This window comes from Lichenostomus cassidix, chromosome 22 (assembly GCF_008360975.1).
Source record: "Lichenostomus cassidix isolate B80296 chromosome 22, HeHo_3.0, whole genome shotgun sequence".
NCBI classification, from domain to species: domain Eukaryota; kingdom Metazoa; phylum Chordata; class Aves; order Passeriformes; family Meliphagidae; genus Lichenostomus; species Lichenostomus cassidix.
In genome coordinates, this window is record NC_139502.1 from 798,621 (window position 1) to 807,213 (window position 8,593).

General features: G+C 66.3%; 2 long non-coding RNA genes across 2 annotated transcripts; both read right to left on the bottom strand.

Annotated features, from left to right (window-relative positions):
* Window positions 1–598: 598 nt before the first annotated feature.
* On the bottom strand, window positions 599–1,586 carry LOC146427970 (uncharacterized). The gene is made up of 2 exons (XR_014856205.1): window positions 909–1,586; window positions 599–745 (listed from the first exon to the last, which is right to left on the bottom strand). It is a non-coding gene; the product is annotated as an uncharacterized LOC146427970 (long non-coding RNA).
* Window positions 1,587–4,571: 2,985 nt separating this feature from the next.
* On the bottom strand, window positions 4,572–6,622 carry LOC146427971 (uncharacterized). Its single transcript, XR_014856204.1, has 3 exons — window positions 4,892–6,622; window positions 4,671–4,728; window positions 4,572–4,634 (listed from the first exon to the last, which is right to left on the bottom strand). It is a non-coding gene; the product is annotated as an uncharacterized LOC146427971 (long non-coding RNA).
* Window positions 6,623–8,593: the final 1,971 nt, after the last annotated feature.

An 8,593-nucleotide genomic window follows, 5' to 3' on the forward strand; every position in this document is an offset into this window, starting at 1 on the left:
CTTCCCAGCATGACCCTGTAACTCTGAACATATTTCTGTGCTGCTCAAGACCACAGCAGGGCAGGCAACCATGTGCTGAGAACTGGGCTCAATTTGTCATCTTGTGAGAGATGTGACATGACTGAAACCCAAACCATGTCAACATAGTGCAGATGTTTTCCCTCTGTTGACACACCACATTTGAGAGAGAGCTCACAGGGCTGCACACCGTGCCCAGAGGTGCCAGCTCCACTGCAAAGCATGTGCTCTGAGGGACTGAGAACACAGCAGTGGTTAGGGATGCAGGCTCAGCACTTACCCTCTCCCTGTGCTTAAAATGCACCAAGAAACAGTAGTACATGGGGATCCCAAGAGCAGCTGGAATCTCACCCGGACAGAGATGCCTGTGGCAGTGTATCCTACTCCCCTGGAAAAGGAAAAACCAGGCAAAAACCCTTCTGACAGATAGTCACTAGAGAGGTGAGAAAGGACAAGAAACATGAGAGAGCAACAGCACAAAACCCAGATCTTACAGGACCAAGTTCAAAAGGAAATGCCTAAAGAATATCAAGATTCTCTAAAAGAGATACCAAAGAGTTTTGCCACACACAGATCTTTTCAAAACACTGTAAGATTTATTCAAACAGAAGGTGCCCTGGGCATGGAAGAAATGCCTTTTACTCAGAGGGTGTCTCGTGCCTCCTCTTCAGCTCAAAGCCACTGCAGGTCTTGCCTCGCTGGCTCTCGCCTCGTCGTCCCACTGCTTCTGCCAACAGACAACGAGACACTCAGCACCGAAAGGCCCCGGCTCCCGCGCCTGAGGGGAACGGCCACCCAGCAGCCCCACGGGGAAACCCTCAAGCCACCACCCACAGACACCAGCCCCCCGCCCCAGCTCCACAAAAGCCCCCAACTTCAGCTTGGCTCACCATCTCGACGTCCGGCGCAGTCCCGTCCGGCGCTGGGAGCGAGGCCCTCTGGGCAAACGAAGCTGGGCACGGCAGAGCGGCGGCCAAAGAGGCTGCTAGCCCTGCTTACAGGGGCCTCCGGCCGCTGCCTGGACTGTAAAGTGCCCGGGACTCCAGAGCACCGGCTCTGGGCCCCGAGGCCTGCGGAGGGGGCTCCTTCTCCTCTCCGGTTGCAGGGGGCTAACCCCCACCTAGGCTGCCGGCTGAGGGAGCACCGAGGCTCCCAGACACGCAAGCCTGCTTACAGGCCGGTCGACACCCGGGGGGCCACGGAGCTTGGCCTTCCCCCACGGCGACAGGAACCATACTCGACACTTAACACTTGACACTTGTCACGCCAGTCCAAGCTCACGGCCTAAGGCCGAGGGGCCGGGAGCCCAGCCCCGAGGACAGGGAGGGCACACGCCCGGCCCCGTGACTCCTGGCCCCAGGCCCCTAAAAGGCCAGGGCCAGGGATACCCGCCTGATTACAGGGGGTCCCTCCGACCGCCCGCCGAGGCCCGGGGACGCACAGAACCCCACTTACGGGGCCGTCCCCCGTGGCCCGGCACTCCCAACAAAGCGCCACAAAGCGCTGTCGTTCCTGTCACCTGCCTAGAGCAGCCTCTCCAGCCCTGAGTTACAGGGAGCCGGGGCCGCTCCTGGGGGACAAGGGGCTCCACGAAGTCGTGGCACGTGCCCCGACTACGGGGCCGTGGCGCGCTAGCAGGTCGGTAGCACCTGCAGGACGGCCAGCCGCGCAGCGCAGGCAGCGACCCGGGCCCTGGCTACAGGCGGGTCAGCTTGCCCACGCTACCACTAAGCGGCTTGGTGCCGTCAGGACTGGCAGCCGCGCAGCGCAGGCAGAGACCCGGGCCCTGGCTACAGGCGGGTCAGCGTGCCCACGCTGCCGTTAAGCGGCTTGGTGCCGCCCTCGGCAAGCAGGGCCAAGACACGAGCCTCTCCCCCCCCGCCCGGCCGTGGCAACGGTTCCTTCAGCCAAGTGCCTGCACACAGCTCCTCCTTCCCTCCTGGGAACTCTAAGCTACATTGGCCTATTTCTAAGGGGGCCTAAAGCACAGCCACACTCGCTCAGGCACACCACCTATGCACAGGGGGACAAAGGGGAGGGGAAGGCAGTCCCCGAAGGGCGAGCAAGCTCTGTGCAGCCACCGGACCAAAGGAACCGTCCCCACCGCCGACCGGAAGGAGAAAGCCCCGGGCCTCGCCCCTGCTCTTCGGGGACGACACGTAGTGGCCTCGCCACCCCGAGGCTACTCAGGGGTGGCACGGGGACAGAGGCCGTGACGCGCCCCGAGTACGGGGGGTCACGCTGGCCAAGGGCCAGCAGACTAGGCAGCAACCTGCCGGGCTAGGGGAGAAGCCCTGCGCCCTGCTTACAGGGTGGGCTGGGGGGCCGGGAGAGCTCCGTGTCCCCGACTCGGGTGCGGAGAGAGGGGCTCTGACCCTGCTTACAAGGTGGCCCCTCTCTCCGGGCAGCCAAAGGAGCACAACGTTGGCAAAACACCAACAACAGCAAAGACCTTGCCCCTCTCACTTACAGGGGAGGTCACCCAGCACGGAGCTATGGCCTTTGCCCAGAGGGCCTCTCGTGCCCCCTTCTTCACCTCCAGGCCGCTGCTGCGCTCGCCTTGCCTCGCCGTTCTACTCTTGACCTCGCCGTTCTACTCTTGACCTCGCCGTTCTAACTCTTGAGCTCGCCGTTCTAACTCTTGAGCTCGCCGCTGCAGCTCTCGCCGTGCTCGCTCTTGACCTCGCCGTTCTACTCTTGAGCTCGACGCTGCAGCTCTCGCCTCGTCGTCCCACTGCTTCTGCCGACAGACAACGAGACACTCAGCACCGAAAGGCCCCGGCTCCCGCGCCTGAGGGGAACGGCCACCCAGCAGCCCCACGGGGAAACCCTCAAGCCACCACCCACAGACACCAGCCCCTCGCCCCAGCTCCACAAAAGCCCCCAACTTCAGCTTGGCTCACCATCTCGACGTCCGGCGCAGTCCCGTCCGGCGCTGGGAGCGAGGCCCTCTGGGCAAACGAAGCTGGGCACGGCAGAGCGGCGGCCAAAGAGGCTGCTAGCCCTGCTTACAGGGGCCTCCGGCCGCTGCCTGGACTGTAAAGTGCCCGGGACTCCAGAGCACCGGCTCTGGGCCCCGAGGCCTGCGGAGGGGGCTCCTTCTCCTCTCCGGTTGCAGGGGGCTAACCCCCACCTAGGCTGCCGGCTGAGGGAGCACCGAGGCTCCCAGACACGCAAGCCTGCTTACAGGCCGGTCGACACCCGGGGGGCCACGGAGCTCGGCCTTCCCCCACGGCGACAGGAACGACACTCAACACTTAACACTTGATACTCGACACGCCAGTCCAAGCACACGGCCTAAGGCCCAGGGGCCGGGAGCCCAGCCCCGAGGACAGGGAGGGCACACGCCCGGCCCCCCGTGACTCCTGGCCCCAGGCCCCTAACAGGCCGGGGCCAGGGATACCCGCCTGATTACAGGGGGTCCCTCCGACCGCCCGCCGAGGCCCGGGGACGCACAGAACCCCACTTACGGGGCCGTCCCCCGTGGCCCGGCACTCCCAACAAAGCGCCACGGAGCGCTCTCGTTCCTGTCACCTGCCTAGAGCAGCCTCTCCAGCCCTGAGTTACAGGGACCCGGGCCGCTCCTGGGGACAAAGGGGCTCCACACAATCGTGACACGTGCCCCGACTACGGGGCCGTGGCGTGCCAGCAGGTCGGTAGCACCTGCAGGACGGCCGGCCGTGCAGCGCGGGCAGAGACCCGGGCCCTGGCTACAGGCGGGTCAGCGTGCCCACGCTACCACTAAGCGGCTCGGTGCCGTCAGGACTGGCAGCCGCGCAGCGCGGGCAGAGACCCGGGCCCTGGCTACAGGCGGGTCAGCGTGCCCACGCCGCCATTAAGCGGCTTGGTGCCGCCCTCGGCAAGCAGGGCCAAGGCCTGAGCCTTTCCCCCCCCGCCCGGCCATGGCGAGGGTTCCTTCAGCCAAGTGTCTGCACACAGCTCCTCTTTCCCTCCTGGGACGTCTAAGCTAGGCTGGCCTATTTCTAAAGGGGGTCTAAAGCGCAGCCACACTCGCTCACGCACGCCAACTACACACTGGGGGACACGGGGGAGGGAGGGGGGGATGGAGGGGGAACGCAGTCCCGGAAGGGGGAGCAAGCTCTGTGCAGCCACCGGACCAAAGGAACCGTCCCCACCGCCGACCGGAAGGCGAAAGCCTCGGGTCTCGCCCCTGCTCTTCGGGGACGACACGCAGTGGCCTCGCCACCCTGAGGCTACTCAGGGGTGGCACGGGGACAGAGGCCGTGACGCGCCCCGAGTACGGGGGGGTCACGCTGGCCAGGGGCCAGCAGACTAGGCAGAAAGCTGCCGGGCTCGGGGAGGAGCCCTGCGCCCTGCTTACAGGGTGGGCTGGGGGGCCGGGAGAGCTCCGTGTCCCCGACTCGGGTGCGGAGAGAGGGGCTCTGACCCTGCTTACAAGGTGGCCCCTCTCTCCGGGCAGCCAAAGGAGCACAGCGTTGGCAAAACACCAACAACAGCAAAGACCTTGCCCCTCTCGCTTACAGGGGAGGTCGCCCAGCACGGAGCTATGGCCTTTGCCCAGAGGGCCTCTCCCTCGCCGTTCTACTCTTGACCTCGCCGTTCTAACTCTTGAGCTCGCCGTTCTAACTCTTGAGCTCGCCGCTGCAGCTCTCGCCGTGCTCGCTCTTGACCTCGCCGTTCTACTCTTGAGCTCGACGCTGCAGCTCTCGCCTCGTCGTCCCACTGCTTCTGCCGACAGACAACGAGACACTCAGCACCGAAAGGCCCCGGCTCCCGCGCCTGAGGGGAACGGCCACCCAGCAGCCCCACGGGGAAACCCTCAAGCCACCACCCACAGACACCAGCCCCCCGCCCCAGCTCCACAAAAGCCCCCAACTTCAGCTTGGCTCACCATCTCGACGTCCGGCGCAGTCCCGTCCGGCGCTGGGAGCGAGGCCCTCTGGGCAAACGAAGCTGGGCACGGCAGAGCGGCGGCCAAAGAGGCTGCTAGCCCTGCTTACAGGGGCCTCCGGCCGCTGCCTGGACTGTAAAGTGCCCGGGACTCCAGAGCACCGGCTCTGGGCCCCGAGGCCTGCGGAGGGGGCTCCTTCTCCTCTCCGGTTGCAGGGGGCTAACCCCCACCTAGGCTGCCGGCTGAGGGAGCACCGAGGCTCCCAGACACGCAAGCCTGCTTACAGGCCGGTCGACACCCGGGGGGCCACGGAGCTTGGCCTTCCCCCACGGCGACAGGAACCATACTCGACACTTAACACTTGACACTTGTCACGCCAGTCCAAGCTCACGGCCTAAGGCCGAGGGGCCGGGAGCCCAGCCCCGAGGACAGGGAGGGCACACGCCCGGCCCCGTGACTCCTGGCCCCAGGCCCCTAAAAGGCCAGGGCCAGGGATACCCGCCTGATTACAGGGGGTCCCTCCGACCGCCCGCCGAGGCCCGGGGACGCACAGAACCCCACTTACGGGGCCGTCCCCCGTGGCCCGGCACTCCCAACAAAGCGCCACAAAGCGCTGTCGTTCCTGTCACCTGCCTAGAGCAGCCTCTCCAGCCCTGAGTTACAGGGAGCCGGGGCCGCTCCTGGGGACAAGGGGCTCCACGAAGTCGTGGCACGTGCCCCGACTACGGGGCCGTGGCGCGCTAGCAGGTCGGTAGCACCTGCAGGACGGCCAGCCGCGCAGCGCAGGCAGAGACCCGGGCCCTGGCTACAGGCGGGTCAGCTTGCCCACGCTACCACTAAGCGGCTTGGTGCCGTCAGGACTGGCAGCCGCGCAGCGCAGGCAGAGACCCGGGCCCTGGCTACAGGCGGGTCAGCGTGCCCACGCTGCCGTTAAGCGGCTTGGTGCCGCCCTCGGCAAGCAGGGCCAAGACACGAGCCTCTCCCCCCCCGCCCGGCCGTGGCAACGGTTCCTTCAGCCAAGTGCCTGCACACAGCTCCTCCTTCCCTCCTGGGAACTCTAAGCTACATTGGCCTATTTCTAAGGGGGCCTAAAGCACAGCCACACTCGCTCAGGCACACCACCTATGCACAGGGGGACAAAGGGGAGGGGAAGGCAGTCCCCGAAGGGCGAGCAAGCTCTGTGCAGCCACCGGACCAAAGGAACCGTCCCCACCGCCGACCGGAAGGAGAAAGCCCCGGGCCTCGCCCCTGCTCTTCGGGGACGACACGTAGTGGCCTCGCCACCCCGAGGCTACTCAGGGGTGGCACGGGGACAGAGGCCGTGACGCGCCCCGAGTACGGGGGGTCACGCTGGCCAAGGGCCAGCAGACTAGGCAGCAACCTGCCGGGCTAGGGGAGAAGCCCTGCGCCCTGCTTACAGGGTGGGCTGGGGGGCCGGGAGAGCTCCGTGTCCCCGACTCGGGTGCGGAGAGAGGGGCTCTGACCCTGCTTACAAGGTGGCCCCTCTCTCCGGGCAGCCAAAGGAGCACAACGTTGGCAAAACACCAACAACAGCAAAGACCTTGCCCCTCTCACTTACAGGGGAGGTCACCCAGCACGGAGCTATGGCCTTTGCCCAGAGGGCCTCTCGTGCCCCCTTCTTCACCTCCAGGCCGCTGCTGCGCTCGCCTTGCCTCGCCGTTCTACTCTTGACCTCGCCGTTCTACTCTTGACCTCGCCGTTCTAACTCTTGAGCTCGCCGACTCTTGAGCTCGCCGCTGCAGCTCTCGCCGTGCTCGCTCTTGACCTCGCCGTTCTACTCTTGAGCTCGACGCTGCAGCTCTCGCCTCGTCGTCCCACTGCTTCTGCCGACAGACAACGAGACACTCAGCACCGAAAGGCCCCGGCTCCCGCGCCTGAGGGGAACGGCCACCCAGCAGCCCCACGGGGAAACCCTCAAGCCACCACCCACAGACACCAGCCCCTCGCCCCAGCTCCACAAAAGCCCCCAACTTCAGCTTGGCTCACCATCTCGACGTCCGGCGCAGTCCCGTCCGGCGCTGGGAGCGAGGCCCTCTGGGCAAACGAAGCTGGGCACGGCAGAGCGGCGGCCAAAGAGGCTGCTAGCCCTGCTTACAGGGGCCTCCGGCCGCTGCCTGGACTGTAAAGTGCCCGGGACTCCAGAGCACCGGCTCTGGGCCCCGAGGCCTGCGGAGGGGGCTCCTTCTCCTCTCCGGTTGCAGGGGGCTAACCCCCACCTAGGCTGCCGGCTGAGGGAGCACCGAGGCTCCCAGACACGCAAGCCTGCTTACAGGCCGGTCGACACCCGGGGGGCCACGGAGCTCGGCCTTCCCCCACGGCGACAGGAACCATACTCGACACTTAACACTTGACACTTGTCACGCCAGTCCAAGCTCACGGCCTAAGGCCGAGGGGCCGGGAGCCCAGCCCCGAGGACAGGGAGGGCACACGCCCGGCCCCGTGACTCCTGGCCCCAGGCCCCTAAAAGGCCAGGGCCAGGGATACCCGCCTGATTACAGGGGGTCCCTCCGACCGCCCGCCGAGGCCCGGGGACGCACAGAACCCCACTTACGGGGCCGTCCCCCGTGGCCCGGCACTCCCAACAAAGCGCCACAAAGCGCTGTCGTTCCTGTCACCTGCCTAGAGCAGCCTCTCCAGCCCTGAGTTACAGGGAGCCGGGGCCGCTCCTGGGGACAAGGGGCTCCACGAAGTCGTGGCACGTGCCCCGACTACGGGGCCGTGGCGCGCTAGCAGGTCGGTAGCACCTGCAGGACGGCCAGCCGCGCAGCGCAGGCAGAGACCCGGGCCCTGGCTACAGGCGGGTCAGCTTGCCCACGCTACCACTAAGCGGCTTGGTGCCGTCAGGACTGGCAGCCGCGCAGCGCAGGCAGAGACCCGGGCCCTGGCTACAGGCGGGTCAGCGTGCCCACGCTGCCGTTAAGCGGCTTGGTGCCGCCCTCGGCAAGCAGGGCCAAGACACGAGCCTCTCCCCCCCCGCCCGGCCGTGGCAACGGTTCCTTCAGCCAAGTGCCTGCACACAGCTCCTCCTTCCCTCCTGGGAACTCTAAGCTACATTGGCCTATTTCTAAGGGGGCCTAAAGCACAGCCACACTCACTCAGGCACACCACCTATGCACAGGGGGACAAAGGGGAGGGGAAGGCAGTCCCCGAAGGGCGAGCAAGCTCTGTGCAGCCACCGGACCAAAGGAACCGTCCCCACCGCCGACCGGAAGGAGAAAGCCCCGGGCCTCGCCCCTGCTCTTCGGGGACGACACGTAGTGGCCTCGCCACCCCGAGGCTACTCAGGGGTGGCACGGGGACAGAGGCCGTGACGCGCCCCGAGTACGGGGGGTCACGCTGGCCAAGGGCCAGCAGACTAGGCAGCAAGCTGCCGGGCTAGGGGAGAAGCCCTGCGCCCTGCTTACAGGGTGGGCTGGGGGGCCGGGAGAGCTCCGTGTCCCCGACTCGGGTGCGGAGAGAGGGGCTCTGACCCTGCTTACAAGGTGGCCCCTCTCTCCGGGCAGCCAAAGGAGCACAACGTTGGCAAAACACCAACAACAGCAAAGACCTTGCCCCTCTCACTTACAGGGGAGGTCACCCAGCACGGAGCTATGGCCTTTGCCCAGAGGGCCTCTCGTGCCCCCTTCTTCACCTCCAGGCCGCTGCTGCGCTCGCCTTGCCTCGCCGTTCTACTCTTGACCT